The sequence below is a fragment of the Wolffia australiana genome, chromosome 10, assembly GCF_029677425.1.
Source record: "Wolffia australiana isolate 7733 chromosome 10, ASM2967742v1".
Classification (NCBI taxonomy): domain Eukaryota; kingdom Viridiplantae; phylum Streptophyta; class Magnoliopsida; order Alismatales; family Araceae; genus Wolffia; species Wolffia australiana.
Genome location: NC_135844.1, coordinates 1052373 through 1068856, shown reverse-complemented (window position 1 = coordinate 1068856; position 16484 = coordinate 1052373). Strand labels below are relative to the sequence as shown.

Here is a 16484-nt window from a genome sequence, read left to right as displayed (position 1 = left end):
TTGACATTTCGGAGTAAATAAGACCATTCAAGGCTTGGAATATCAATTCTACTGGCCTTTCCTAAAATGGGAGGTGGGAAAGATTGTATAACAATGCCTTACATGTTCGCGGGCCAAGTTAACCAAGCAGAATAATGGAATCCATACTCCTCTACCCGTTCCAGCCAAACCCTGGGACGACATTGGTATCGATCTCATTTCAGGTCTTCCCAAGATCTCCCACAATCACGGTTCGATCATGGTTGTAGTAGATAGATTTTCTAAAATGGCACACTTTGTGCCTTGCTCCAAGATGGCTGATGCATCACACGTTGCAAGGTACTTCGATAATATAGTTAAATTACATTGAGTACCCAAAACTATTGTCTCCGATTGTGATGTACGATTTATGAGCTATTTCTAGAAAACCCTTGGGGTCCTTATGGGAACCCAATTAAAGTTTTCAATGGCTTATCATCCTTAAACAGATGGTCAACCTAAAGTTGTCAATCGTAGTCTTGGCAACTTATTAAGATCAATAGTTGGTGAAAATATTTCCACATGGGTTCAAGTGCTACCTCGTGCGGACATTGCCTTCAACTCTTCGGTGAACCGTACTATTGGGAAAGCACCATTTGAAATCATGCATGGTCAACTTCCCTGCAAACCACTAGATCTCATACGATTAGACTCTCATGCCAGAATTTACGAGGATGCATTTGATTTTGCTGAGCATATTAGAAGCACGCATGACAACATTCATTCTCGCATTTCATTCTTAACCAAAAGTGTATAGCAGCTGCTGATTCAGCACAACAATCCATTTCATTTTTGGAAGATGAGTTAGTCATGGTTAGATTGAGACCTGAGAGACACTCTCTAGGGGTCACTACGAAGCTACATGCTCATAGTGCCAGGCCTTTCTCGATTGCCCATAAAATAACAACAATGTCTATGTCGTGAGTATCCCACCTGATTGGGGGACCTGTCTGACTTTCAATATCAGTGATTTAGTCCAATACCAGCCCATGCCACCAATAAATGAGCCCCACAGCCAATTGAGACTTGATAGTCATGCGAGTGAGTGTAACCATGTTCCACTTCCTATCCCTACTCTTGTATGACAAGAACAGATAGAAACGGTACTACAAGAGGTAATTCACACTACAGGGGAACGAGTGGACCGCACTTTCTCAGTGCATTGCAGGGATGACCTTCATTGGACTATACGTGGATTACTGAAGATGACCTTCGCTGACTTTGTCCTGACTTGATCCAACCCATTAAAGACATCATCGATCTCAACTCACCAGAGTCGAGTTCTTCCCACTCAAGGAGGAAGATGGGGACCATTGTGACGACATCAACACAGAAAGAGTCCAACCACGCCGCGCTGCTTGAGCTGATGTCCATAATTCCTGTTTCAAGTATCCAGCATAATCCTTAAACGTAATGGGGCATTATGCTTGGGCCTCATCCATTATTTTGCTTTCATGTTTGTAATGTTTGTATAGGGGAACATCGCCTCGCGACGGTTTTCCCCTCGTTGTCGGCCACTTGGGCATCTTCCCCTCCTATATAAAGAGATGGCATGCCCAAGGACAAGCAGGTTGTCATTTTTTAAAATTGAAAGTTCCTCCTTTGAAATAGTTATTTCCATTAGAGATTTTAGAGCAGTTATAGATTGATAGCGTATCGAGATCGTGGACCACTTACTGTGCTTGTGTGTCTTCCACGTCGAGATTACTCCGTGGAACAGAGCATTGTCGTCGACTACCTTCTTCCGTTCTTGAGCTCTTGGAAATTATCAAGAAGCAAAGTTCTTGAACGGTTACCATTCAGGAAATGTCAAGAAGCCCGCCATCGTGAACCTTCAGGGAGCATCAATTCCGCCTCGTTGCCCTGTTTCCAACGTCACCACTTGGTGCTCAAGCCTATTCATGATCGCGTGCCCTCACCGGCGGCTTTCGCCATCCACTGTGGTGATCGCGTGTCCTCGGCCGTGATCAACCTTCTATTGTTGGGTACTCGCATCCCAACCATGTCTGTATGCCCGCGTGGCACTACGAGTGCCTGTGTGTCCACCTCCGTGCGACCAGTGCACCAGAATCTTGCTAATTGTGCCCTCATCCATGTGGATCCTTCACGTTGTCGCACACCGCAACACTATTCCACACTGACGACTCATTCTTTGTCCACACTTTGTGATTGTCATCCTCCCAGCAATATACCGCCGTTTGTGTGGTTGACTAATACCATGCTGCACTCCATCTTGCTAACACACGGGGCCATAGTAAATCATCTTTGCCTGGGCATCAGAGTCTCGCGCCTACACCTAAGTGCCAAGCTATCTTCCTAGCCGCGCCGCATCTTGCTATCACATGGTCAACATTGACTCATCTGTGCTTATGCACAAGAACCTCGCGTTCATATACCAGGTTCATCTCGTTTAGCCTTCATAGACAGTATTGTTTATTTCTTCACAGCCATCTTCCCCTATATGTTCCGCTGCTGGGTCAAAAAATTCTGCACTAAGGATAGCCACCCTTGTCGAGTGTTAGTATATTTCTTGTGATTGAAGGCTTATCGCTTGATAACAAAGTCAATGATGCAACCGGGTGTCAAGCTCCTCGCGTCATAGGCGTTTCTAGATAATTGCTCAGGTCATTGAGAGTCTAAATGTGATCATTTTCTTTCTGGGAAATTTAGTACATCGTATTTTCATGAATGACTATTGCCTTATACAATCGTTGGGGTTATTCGCTTAAAAAACATTCATACTAATTCGTGCATAATTTCCCTTTTTTTGTATTGTACTATGTGCCGACCGATCTCGGCAAGTATGTATTACATCAAGGAAGAGGAGGAAGAGGGAAGAGGAGAAGAGAATGAAGAAGGAAGAAAGGAAGGGAAAGCATTGCCTGACCTCACTACTCATGGCCACTACACCACAGACTCCTCTTGGCCTGATCGCAGGTGCGAGAAAGACCCCGTTCCAGCACCGCTTGGCTTACGGTCAGCCCCGGACGTCTCCCGCGTGGCGGTCGCACCATTTGCACTGGGAAAGGGTACGGGAGTTTTCTGGTCCGTCTGCATAGAGTCACTGAACCAAAGGTCTCACCTATTCCACTGGCCTATTCCACTGGCCTATTCCACTGGCCTTCGTTCCTGTGTCAGTGGTCAGGCATTTCGTTGACTCTAGCGGCTAATCCGCTGGCATTTAACGGTCTAAAGAATGCCTTCGGGCTGACCACCAGTCGTGCTAGACAGCCAGGTTCACGCCGATGCCTATACCTCCGGAATTCTAGCAGTATCTGTCTACCCGTGCTGCCATTCCACCATTGGTCATAACGTGCCTCTACGTGAGCAACAGGTCGCAACTCTGACCTGTCATGTTGGTGGCAAGATCATGCTAAAGATACAATGGACAGCCTTGTCAAAGGCCACCAGACTTATTCTTTTTTCCCCACGCCGGGACTACCCCCCTTGTGCATTACACCGGACTTATTCTCTATGCTCAACACCGCCAGGGCCTACGTACGATGAGTGTCGTCGACACAGAGCCCCGTGTGGCTCGTGTCGCATCTGTCAACCTGCTACAGAAAGCCGGATGTGTCAATGATGTAACACGATGATCGGAATTGATACCTCGTGTTTGTCAAGATGATAAACACCAAAATGCAATATTAATGATGTGGAGTATTAAGATGATTCAAGAAAATGATAACAAGAAGTACGTTGTTCGTCGAATGATCCGAGACACAGATCAACTATACGGCACGTGATGGGTATTGTCACAATCAAGCTTCCAATGATCCAGGTGACCAACTCGAAGAGACGACGTAATGGGGGACAAACTTCATCCAAGAGCGCCCACACCGTCGCCGCGAACAATGCCAGTGTGGCAACGAGAAACTCTATCACAAAAAATATTGGCTAGTCTTAAACAATTATAATTTCACTCGCGCAGAGGAGCAGCCAAAATCACAGCACAGAAGGACGTAACAACACCGTAAAACGAAGGCGGGGGGAGGGGAAAGAAAATGACCTGAAGCGTCCGGACAGGTAGCTTGTGGCTGGCGCAACTGAGGTCCACGTAGACAAAGAATCATCAGCGCCAAAATTAATAAGCAGATCTAGTGAAGGCCCGAGGCACAACTTCAAGACCCGTTCTTTTAGCGTGTGGTCAGAGATTCTTGCTGAGAGAAATCTTCGTGGCCTGAGCATTGTCCACGAGGCGTGCGGTCTATAGTAAGATACTAGTTCGCGGGCGAGTATGTCTCTCTTGGTCCTTGTCTCCTTCCTGCCGCATCAACGATCAAACGAACGTTCTAATTGCAAGGGACAATTGAATAGACGCCCGAGCAGAAACTAGAAAATCATTCTCATCAAGCAACAAACTTCAATTTTTTTTTTTCTTCTCCGTCGATTTCTGATTCAAGATGACTTTTGATTCAAACTTCAGGGACTCAAACTCAAATAACAAGGAGTCCTTTCGTCAACTAACAGACCTTCGATAATCGTCGGGATTCGCCCGATTTAGGAGGAATCCCAAAATTATCGACCGTAAGCTCGAAGGGGCGCTCGATTAACCTCAAAGGACACCAATCTTTCCTTTTTTTTCGTCTGACTTACGCGACGACCATCTGGTACCAAATCAGGATACCAAGGCAAGTACCCACGGTGAAGAGGGCGATGACCATCTGGTAAGAACAGGCCTCATCGTGAATACAGCCTTGACGATGGATTACGTGGTCGGTGATCCCTTCCCTTTATCGATAGATGGAGAATATTAACTCCGACAGTGAAGAAATAGAGAACGACGATTGGATCATCCATAACTTGTGCAGAATCCAGGGTTACTTTATCAATACGTCGAGAGCTTCTTCTTGAACACAATCAACTCTTCTTCTTCTTCAACGACAAGGTAGATGATGAACAACCACAATAACTGCCAATAACATAAACGAGATCTGAAATTTTGTAATTTCAACAATGACTTCTTTAACTTCAACTTCCCCCTTTCTTAAAAGGTAGGGAAGCGGCAGTTATGGAAGCCCAAATTGGGCCCCCTTTGAGGGGAAGGCCTATTGGGTCTCCCCTTAAAAGGGAGTTTTTAGGGGAAGAAGAGGCCCATTATGGAATTTCTTCCCCTAAAAATGACAATTAAACACGACTAAAATAAACACGAACGACGGGGGAGGCCGGTACTCACGCAGGAGGGGCCTCTGACAATCCAAAACGATGAAAAGGAAAAATACACGGAAACGTCTCGGCACTCTCCAAGACGACGCGACTGATTCTTCAAACTTGATAGTGGAACTGTTGATTCTTCACGTCGGCTCGGGTACCACGGCTGTGCTGGTGACGGGTCGGGGCACAATCGGTGGGATGGTCCTCCATCAGTCAATCATACCCCATCCTGTCGAAGCCGCGACGTGTTCAACCACGCTAACCCATTGCTATGGTCACGTCCGCGGAGCTAAAATCAGTTGTTGGTGCTACCAAGTTGCCGGCACCCTGCCTCCTCGCCTCTACTCTGACTACCACTCCTGGACCGTGACACCGCCACCAGTCGAGCCAAGCTACGCCCGTAAACAGCACGCCTCTGCCTACTTGCCAGCTTAAAAAAGTGCACCGACAAAGACGCCAACGTCAAACGGCGCCACCAATGAGGTATGTCGTTCCCCTTGCTCGTTAGTTATATTCCATCTTTCAGTATATTTTTAGCTGCACTCCACCACGCTCGGGTTAGAATAGTTGAGAGATTATATCAAAAAAACTACGTCATGAGTGAATTCTTAGGTATGGGTTGAGCCCATTCGTTACATGTCAGCATCAACAGAATTGTTCCGTTCGATGCCATAATCGCCGTCGTCACTCCAACAAGCGTCAGAAGGTTACCATCACCCTCACCATTTGCCAACCCCAGAGCTTAGAGTTTGGCGAATCCCCACTGATGCAGGACAACTAGGGAGGCTGACGACTAGGGGGACAGGAATGATAATGATGGTGGGCAATGGAGGACGGGTTTGGGTATAGGGATAAAACAGGCCGCAAAATTCACACAATCGAATTGAAAACCTAAAATCGATGAAATAATGGCGGTGCAGCCCCATCCCTCGTCGAGGGTGGGATTACTGTCTTCAACCACCGTGATGATGACTAAGCACCAAATCCAATACTTGAATTCACGCTTGCGGGAAATCTTACGAAAGGAAGAATTTGTGGAAGTTTCAAGAAAATCAAATCAAATCTTACGACGGCGGAAGAATCCATGTGGAACACTGGACGAAGAACACACGACACTAAAGGATTTCAAGCGTACCTCAGCACCGTAGTGCGTGATGAGGCTACGGGAAATTCAGGTCGTCACGCGACTGGGCGATCCGGGCATTGTATGGCCCACTAGATGAAATATCTGGGCATTCCGGGCGTTGAGCGGCCCTGGCAGTGGTACGGCCGAACTAAGCCTAGTTGCTCAATGGCCAGATTACTTGGGCGTGGGGCGTCGTTGGGGGGACGATTGACGTGCGCTCTGACAGGGTGTCGCAGATCCAACTGCGCGTTTAGTTGGCGGGGGTTAAGGGGGAATCGCCCCCTTGCGGAATGCGGAGCAGCAACCCGACACCAAAAGGGTATGTAGGACGACCTATGGCGGCAAGAGCGTTTGGGGCATGGGCGGCCGGGTTGGCGGCCTATGCGGTGTCGCTTGCCCTGGCGGTCAGTGGCGGCGCCTAGGGTGTTGGGCGGCCTAGCACCTTGGCGCAAGGCGGCCAAGCGCTAGGGCGTGGGGGTGGCCTGGCGCTAGGGCGCTGGCCGCCAATGCGCTTGGACGCGGGGCAGCCTGGCGCTGATGTGCGGGGGCGGCCAAGCGCTAAGGCACTGGGCGGCCCTGCACCTGGGCACAGGGCGGCCTGGCGCTGATGCGTGGGGGCGATGATGGCGCGGCACCGTTCGACACCGCAGGGTCGTCATGCGAGGAGCCAGCACCGTCATCGAGCCCGCCAATGACACGTGTCTAGCGGACACAATGAGCAGCAGCCTCGACGCGCAACCCCGGATTCAGATATACGGGGTGAAGCCACGCCAGCTTCGGATCGTTTCACTTGTCTCTTATTTTGTCGTCATCGCTTTCATCTTTATCATTTTGTCATTGTAGCGGGGGGAAGAACCCATATGAGGATATCTTCCCCTCCCACCTACCTTAGTGGGCCTGACAAGCCCTTCTTATCTCCTTAGCGGGCCTTACAAGCCCTTCTTATTTCCTCTTTCTTTTTTCCCCTTTGTAGTTTAAGGGGGGCCTAATTCATCTTTCCTATTTAAAGGAGGGGTGGGCGCCCCCCCAAGGTACTCTTGGACTTTTTCATTGAAATTATCGTTTGGAAGTTGGAGAGTCACGATCGTGAGAAGAGGAAGAAGAAGAAAGAAGAAGAAGAAGGAAGAAGGAGAATAAGAAGAAGGAGGAAGGAGAAGAAGAATAAGAGGGGAGAAGAGGGAAACTGCCGCCAGCTCCGCCACCGCCGCCGGACCGCCGCCATTCTGCCAGCCCACCCTCGCTGCCAGACCGCCGCCGTACCGCCACCGTCCTGCCGGCCCTGCCGCCTTTCCCCCGTCCGCCCCACCATCTCAGCCATCTGGTCTGCTCCGCCATAACCGCCTCAGCCCCGCCGACGCCATCCAGTCCTGCTGCCGCCCGTCGACCCCGATCCGCCAAGCCGTCACACCGTAGCCCGACGACCACGTGCCAATTCCAGCCTCGGATCGCCTGGTCACCCGCCGCCGCTCGCGACAACTGCGCGCCTTCGTTTCACGTCCCACCAACGCCCGCCGACCTCACCAGCCCAGAACTGCCGCCAGTCTCGACCGTGCCGGTGCCTGGAGCCACCCGCCCGGCTCGACCGTTCACTGCCGCCGTCCACCCTCCCCTGGTGCTGCCTGGCATTGTGCCGTGCAGGGTGTGTTGATCCTGCGTCACGGCTGCTGTAGTGCCCAACCTCTGCCTGCGCTACACCCCGCGCGCCGTGCTGCCCGGGCGTCGAGCCCACTCACGCGCCGTGATCGCCTTGAGCCGTGACGCCGTGCGTTGTGCCCTCCCCGCGTCGCACTCGCCCGTGCGCCACCTTACTCCACGCCGCGCCTGATCTCCATTCGGCGCCCAGCACGTCGTCGTCTACCCCACCGTCGCTGCATCATCGCCTCTAGTCGCGCTGCCTCTTCTGGTGTCCGCTCTCGACCCCCTAATTCTCCGGATCTTGTTGGTACGAAATTTCCGTCGCCAGCGCGACGAAGGTAACCCCTTACCCTGCTCTTTTCGTCTCTTGTCTACTTCAGTACACTTTCGTATTGCCTCCTCCGCGCTCGGGTTAGACGTAGGTGAGAGTGAGACAGGTTGAGAAAACGACGAATTCAACGAGAGTCTCACCCTGCTGGTACGAGTCGGGCGAGCCCGACGAGTGGGAACATATTAGCGAGATATTCCCGTTCGGTGATGTACTTGCCCTCGACCCTCTCGGGCGAGGTTCGGGAGGTATGTTTGACCTCACCCATAGCGACCCCGTCAATCCCTGGAACCGCAACTCCGCATCTTGGCACTCGCACGTACGACAAGTAGGATTTCTCACATCCACGTCATCATACATACCTGCCCATCCGCATTCTCGGACGACGCTGCTCGTCGTCATCCGATTGAGGTCCTGCTTTGATATTGAGCCGCTACCCTCGATGTCGACCGGACGACATCTTGACGACGTCCGGCATCAGGCAGCCTAGTGCTAAGGCGATGGGCGGCCTTGCACCTGGGCGCGGGGCAGCCTGGCGTTAGAGCGCGAGGCGGCCAGGCGCGTGGGCACCAGGCGGCCTTGCGCTGTGGCGCTGGGCGGCCTGGGGCTTCGGACGCTGGTTGGCCTGATGCAAGAGTGTTGGGCCGAAAGGAGGAGAGAAGAGAGGGCAAGAAAGAGAGAGACAGAAGTGGAAGCGGTAGCCGGCGATGCGTGGCGGCGTCGATGCAGTGGCGGTGGCAAACTAGAAGGAAGATAGGGGAGGCTAGGGCAAGTCCTCCAAGAAGAGTTAACAAAAACTGAATTCCTGAATTATGACTTGCCTAACTATTTCTTTAAACATTGGCCTATACATATAGGCATTCGAGGAAAGAGAAAGTACAGTTAAAAGAAATAAAGTAAAGACGAGCGATGTGACGAACGACGTGGTTTCGTGTCACGTCAGGGGGCAGTTCTGGATCTGCCTTTGGGGACGTGTCAGGATGCATGAAGGGGCGTGCGGGGGTGGAGACGTGCCTGATGCTGGCGTGTTGACTTGATCCGGTGACGATGGGGGCATGTCTTCAGCGGTGGTATTGCTTCAAATCACAGTGGTGACATGTCCGGTGTCGATGCATTAACGTCGTCACCACCAATTCCCCCCGGGGTGCGAAGAACTCGACTTCATGGAGTAAGCGTCAGAAAACTCCAACGGGGTCACCAAGTCGGGGCGCAAGCGAGTGATGAGCTCAATTTTAGGGTGTTTTTTACTGGTTATTTATCAGTTGAATTCGTGTGAGGATTGAGCTTATGCAACGAAATTTATAACCTCACAGCCCTTGGCAAGCAAGGGTCGATCCACAGGAAGCAAAGAAAATAGCGGAAAATTCTTTTCTATTAAATTAGTCTATTTAGTTCTCTAATTCCTAGTGTTAATCTCTGTAGAAGTTTTCTTCAGAATAAGTTGCAGAGAATTCCTTAAAAGTATGGATTCAGCTAATTCTTCAGTCAAATTATCTTCAGTTAAGTTTTACGGAGATATCTTGGCAAATTCAATAAAGCAGAATCGTCAGCAGATAAATTTTCTTTCTTGACGGTTCGCTTATGTCCTGTGAGGCAATTGAGCAAACACCCTGCGGGTAATTGTGCACGCGCGAACGCCTGCGCGCGGGTGAGCCTGCTCGCGGCGCTGCTGCGCGCGGGCGAGCTTGCGCGAGCAAACCTGCGCGCGACGCTGCTGCGCTGCTGGCGAGCCTGCTATGCGCTGCTGCGCGCTGGCGAGCTGCGCTGCTGCGCGCTGTGGCGAGCCTGCGGCGCGCTGCTGCGCGCGGCGAGCCTGCGCTGCGCGCTGCTGCGCGCGAAGCTTGCTTGTCTTGCTGCGCAAGACGGGCGCTGCTGCGCTCGCGCCTGTGGCGAGCGCTGCTCGCCACCTGCTGATGGTCGCGGGCGAGCTTGCTCGCTGCTTGGATTGCTGGCAACCTAGGCTGAGGCCTGGGTTGCTAGCAGTTGGAAGTTCTGCAGGGAAGGAGTTCACGATCGGATGCGAGAACAATGAAATTTTTGCTAGACAGAATGGAAAACGATTCAATCAACTATGGGATTCGAAATCAAACGTAACCAAAGGAACAACAGAAATTGGAAATGCTGAAGACACAGCTTGTGATCTTCAGCCCAACCCTGACTTTCTTAGAAGGGAGAAGAAGATTGTACCATAATCGAAACGCTCACGCCTCCTTGTGTGACTCCTTCCGGGCAAGGCGACGATCGTCGTGCTCCAGCTACTCCTCGGCTTGCCTCTCTCCCAGCTCCAATGCTCATCAGCCTTGGAGGGTCTGCAGAAATCCTTTCTCTCCAAGCCCTAGCTTCCTTGAGAGAAATTCTGGACAACCTAAAATCAACTCTCAAGAGTTTATTTATAGGTTTCTCTTAAGTCATGCTGAGGGGCATTTTCGTAATTTCTGCTTCTTTGAATTTTTGCCCGCTCCTCTTGATCCTCGTCTCTTTCCTTGATCTTCTTAACCTGTCTCTGAATGTTTACTAACCATAAAATGTTAAATATATTCCACTTGATTCAAAGGATCAAGTGGGGTTAGTGATTTTACAAAATGATGCATATGCATGATATTAGCATGAATTAAAATTATAATTTTGATGAATGAGAACTAAAAAGTTTAATTATTTGATGACATATTTGGGAGTCATCAAACACCCCCCAACTTAGATCATTACTAGTCCCTTAGTAATGAAATGCAGGTGAGAATAAAAGATGATCTCAAGTTGACCCTCGACTTCCGATAGCTTTGATTTATGCTCTTTTCAAGAAGTATTTTCAGCAATTGAACTTGACCAGCATAGGAGAAATTTAGGATCTATCTCAGCCTTCTACCTCAACTAAGTGCACTTGATCTACGGAGTACATATAGTAAGTACATAGTATATGGAGTAAGGTCGAGTTAACACCCCAAGCGCACTACTGAACAAGGCGTGGAGAGCAGTGCTAATGGTAGCTCAATACTATGGCTATAGTAGCATCGGCTCAAACACATGGGAGACAGCTTTTCCACCTTTATTTTCTTTGGCATTTGCTGCTTGTTGGTCATTTTTTATGACAATCAACTTTAGTAACTAGGATGCAAGCTTTTGCTTATTTTTGCGCAATGCAGCTTTCACTTTATAATTTGGTGGCGCTTATCCACTACCCATGTGCCGTCCTTAGTAGACCGGCAGCTTATTCCCCCGACGAAGTTTTGTATCCTTCTTGGTTCAGGGAGCTTCACTCACATCATAATAATATTGCCAATGAGCTAACACTAACCCTACTCTCCACTAAAGCTAAAAATTTCGTGCATGTAAGTGCTAACTCAACTCGAAGTCGGTGGTGAGGTGAGAGAAATATAATGGTAAGAGATGTGGATGAAATAGTACATATCATAGTGCACCTAGCTAGGCTTACTTCACCTAGGATTTCCTAGCTGGCCACTCTTGCACCTCTACCCTTTTGAAAAGAATCGAATTATCATGCATATCATTGGACAAGCATCTCCTAGGATCATCAAATATCCATGGTTTGTGAATGCAAAACGAAAAATTTTAACGGATGATGCATGCAACTGTACTCCCCTCCCCCCAATAAAAAGGCATGTTCCTACATGACAAATCATAATTACGAGAAAGGAGAAAGAGAGATCAAACCATGGAAGGAAAGGCGGCGATCAGCATTCGTGTTGTCCAGTGACGGTGTACCTAGCTTGGATAGGAGTAGCTGCACACGAAGACAGAAACAAAAACAAACAAAAACAAAAACAAAAACGAAGACAGAAACAAAAACAAAAACAAAATAGGAAATGGAAGCAAAAACTAGTCAGATCATGAGCTCTCGTGCGGTGGCTTTTCTAAAGTAATATTCATGGGGCTATTAAGATCTTCTTCTTCTAAGTAGGGTTTGAGCCGTTGCCCATTCACAGTGAATTGTCTTTGAGATGTAGGATCAAAAATGGTAACCGCTCCATTCTCAAAAACCTGCTGAGCAAGGAAGGGCCATCCCATCAGCGTTTTCAATTTTCTTGGAAAGAGTTTTAATCTAGAGTTGTAAAGCCATACTTTTGATTCTCTACAAAATTCGTCTCTTCAAGCTCTTATCATGAAACATCTTCATCTTGGCTTTATAAATCTTCGAATTCTCATAAGCCTCATTTCTTAACTCTTCCAACTCATTCAATTGAAGAAGTCTATGCTTGCCGGCTCTATCCAAATCTAGGTTGAGTTTCCTAATAGCCCACAGGGCCTTGTGTTCTAACTCAAGTGGTAGGTGACAAGCCTTCCCAAAGATAAGTCGAAAGGGAGACATGCCGAGAGGAGTTTTGTAAGCGGTCCTATAGGCCCATAATGCCTCGTCTAGCTTCCTAGACCAATCTTTCCCATCCGGACGCACTATTTTCCTCAAAATTTTCTTAACCTCCCGATTGCACAATTCAACTTGGCCATTGGCTTGAGGGTGATAAGGAGTAGTGACTCGATGATGGACACCAAACTTCTTGAGGAGGTTCCTAAAGTTGTAGTTTGTAAAGTGGGAACCTCCATCACTAATGATAGCTCGTGGGCATCCATATCTATAAAAGATGTTTTTCTCAATAAAATTAGTCACTACCTTACTGTCATTGGTTTTGGAGGGAATGGCTTCTACCCATTTGGAGACATAATCGACAGCCATCAAAATATATTCATAACCATTAGAACTAGGGAAGGGTCCCATAAAATCGATTCCCCATAAATCAAATATTTCTACTTCTAGGATGGGTTGTAGGGGCATTCTATCTTTCCTATTTATGTTGATGGATGCTTGGCATGCTAAACAAGTATTATAAAATTTCTGGGCGTCATGAAATAATGTAGGCCAAAAGAAACCCGATTCAACAACTTTATGAGCTGTTACCTTGGCCGAGTAGTGTCCCCCTCCGGGTTTGGAATGACAGAATTCCAAAATGCTTCTTTGCTCGCTCTCGGGGACACACCGCCTCAAAATTTGATCTTGGCCTTGATGGAATAGCTCCGGATCTTCCCAAAAGTAAAATCGTGCATCCTTAAGCAGCTTCTTCCTCCCATGAGACGTCCATCCTGTGGGAATTTTTCCTGAAACCAAAAAATTGTCAATGTGTGTGTACCAAGGAAGCGATGTTCCTTGTGCGGTTAGGACATATTCATCAGGAAATGCATCATTTATAATCTCAGGTTGGGTGCTCATGATTCGAGAGAGATGATCTGCTACTACATTTTCACACCCTTTCTTATCTTTGATCTCTAAATCAAATTCCTGCAATAAAAGCACCCATCTAATCAACCTAGGTTTGGCCTCCTTCTTCGTTAACAAGTATCTAATAGCTGCATGGTAAGAAAAAACAGTAATTTTACTACCGAACAAGTAAGATCTAAACTTTTCTAAAGCAAAAATAATGGCTAGCAGTTCCTTCTCGGTAGTAGTATAATTTAGCTGCGCGTCCACTAAGGTTCTGCTGGCGTAGTAGATAACCACAGGTTTCTTGTCGATTCGCTGACCTAACACTGCACCTACTGTAAAATCAGAAGCATCACACATTAGTTCAAAAGGAAGGGTCCAATCGGGCCCTTGCAAGATAGGCGCATTAACTAAAGCTTCATTCAATTTATAAAATGGATCTTTAGCTTCTAGTGTTAGTTCAAACTCATTGTTCTTAGACGATAAAAGATTTGTAAGAGGTTTGGAAATTTTAGCAAAGTCAAGAATGAAACGTCTATAGAAACCCACGTGGCCGAGGAAACCCCTAAGGGTTTTTAGGTTGGTTGGAGGTGGAAGACCCTGCATGATTTCGATCTTGGCCTTGTCCACTTCCAATCCACGGTTGCTGACCATGTGTCCCAGCACTACTCCCTCCTGCACCATGAAATGGGATTTTTCCCAGCTTAGGACAAGGTTGGACTCAATGCACCTCTTCAATACTTTGGTGAGGCTTAGTAAGCAGTTTTCAAAGGTAGATCCAAAAACTGAAAAATCATCCATAAAGATTTCTAGACATTCTCCTACTAAATCAGAAAAGAGGGCATTCATACATCGCTGAAATGTGGCGGGGGCATTGCATAGCCCGAAGGGCATACGCCTAAAGGCATATGTCCCTACGGGACTCGTAAATGTTGTCTTCTCTTGATCATCAGGATGGATGTTTACTTGGTTGTACCCTGAATAACCGTCAAGAAAACAAAAATATTGTTGCCCCGACAACTTTTCTAATATTTGATCCATAAAGGGTAGAGGGTAGTGGTCTTTCTTGGTTGCCTTGTTTAGCTTCCTATAATCAATACATACTCTCCATCCAGTGGTCAATCTCTTCTGCACCTCTTCCCCTTTTTCATTCACTTCTACTGTAATTCCAGATTTCTTTGGTACCATGTGTACGGGACTCACCCATCTACTGTCGGATATGGCATAAATAATTCCTGCATTCAACCACTTTATACTTTCTTTCTCAAGAACTTCTCTCATGTAAGGGTTGAGTCTCCTTTGATGCTCTCTACAAGGTCTTGCTTCCTCTTCTAAAAATATCCTATGTTCACAGATCGAAGATGGAATTCCCCTAATATCATCAAATGTCCAACCTATGGCATTTTTATGCTCCCTAAGTACATCGAGCAAGTCACTTTCTTGTTCAGGAGTGAGTGATGAGGAAATGATTACTGGTAAGATTTTCTTCTCATCTAGATATGCATATTTGAGGGATGAGGGTAAGGGTTTCAATTCTGGTCCTACCTCTACCGAAGGGGAGTCTATGATTTCTTCCTCTAGCTCTCTGCCCTCTACTTGTGGCAAGTATTCCTTAATCACATCCTCTCCGTCACCCCCTGCACACAATTTTAACTCCTCATTGCTTCCTAAGGGACATTTCATCATTTTTGATATATCAAGTTCAACTCTCTCCTTTCCAATTTTAAACTCCACCGTCCCCTTTTCCCAATCCATTATCGTTTTTGCCGTAATTAGAAATGGTCTTTCTAAGATAATAGGAGCTAAGCTAATGTTTCCCGATATTTTCACATCCGTCACTATAAAATCTACGGGTATTTCACAATTCTCTACAGTGATCATGACATCGGTTAACCTTCCCTCGGGTTGCCTAACAGTTCCATCAGCTAGGAGTAAATCCATATGTATTTCCTCTAATTCTCCAAACCCACACTCCTTATATAATGCCGTTGGGATGATGCTTATGCTTGCTCCCGTATCTAATAAAACTTTAGAGAATGTGTTTCCTCCAATGTCACATGTGATAAAAGGGGCTCCGGGGTCTCTCATTTTGATAGGGATGGCATTAAGGATGCTAGAGGCATTTTCAGATAATTTAACTACTTCCCTAGGCTTCCTAATGGTGCAAGAATCCTTAAGGTATTTCTTTAGGGAGGGTGCACACCTAAGCATGTCCTCTACAGTAACAGTCATGGTGGCTCTTTTAAAGTTCTCAAGTAATCTATTTTCATAATCAAGAGTCGGTTTTTTCCTATTTAAAGCTGAAGGGTAAGGAACATGTTGCCCACTCGTAGAAGGTAGAGGTTCCTCCACGTAGGGAGAATCCTCTCCTTCTTCCTCTCTTGATTCATTCCCCTTCTTAGAATTCTCTACAGAATTCTGATAAGGATCCTGAAGTTCCTTTCCATTTCTCAATTTTGAGATTGCTAGAACTTCAGGATCTTCTCCATTCGTATCATCATGAATGGAGTGTTGCACATGATGTAGGTTGCATGGATTTATTACCGGTTTCGTGGGAAGTTTATATGATGTGCAATGGGGTTCTAGAGTTATACCTTGGTGTTCAGGTGGTGCAGGTCTGAAGCTCTCCAATAGCTTCCTCATCTGTTCTTGGGACTCCAACATCTGCTTCGTTTGGAACTCCATCATGACTTACATGCGCATCTCCATCTCCGCTCTCAACTTCTGATTTTGCTTCTCGATCATATCTGAAATAACCGGGGTTAGTGTAGAGAAATCAGGTTGAGTTTGAGAGGGAGCCTGATACTGCTGTTGGTGTCTTGATTGAAACTGCTGCTTTTGCTGAAATTGGTGTTGAAAAGGAGCTTTGTTCCCTTGGGTGAAGCTCTCTCCGTTTTGGAAATTTGGCCTCTTTTGACCTGCCCACGGTTGTTGCGGCTGGTTGAAGGCCTTCACCTCTTCTTCCATGGCTTGGCAGGCCCCATCTTCATGTTCCCTACTGAAGCAAAGAGAGC

General features: G+C 47.5%; 1 long non-coding RNA gene across 1 annotated transcript; it reads right to left on the bottom strand.

Moving 5' to 3' along the window:
• Positions 1-2760: 2760 nt before the first annotated feature.
• LOC144708653 (uncharacterized) lies at positions 2761-4891 on the bottom strand. The gene is made up of 2 exons (XR_013582825.1): positions 4028-4891; positions 2761-3896 (listed from the first exon to the last, which is right to left on the bottom strand). It is a non-coding gene; the product is annotated as an uncharacterized LOC144708653 (long non-coding RNA).
• Between the last annotated feature and the right edge of the window lie 11593 nt (positions 4892-16484).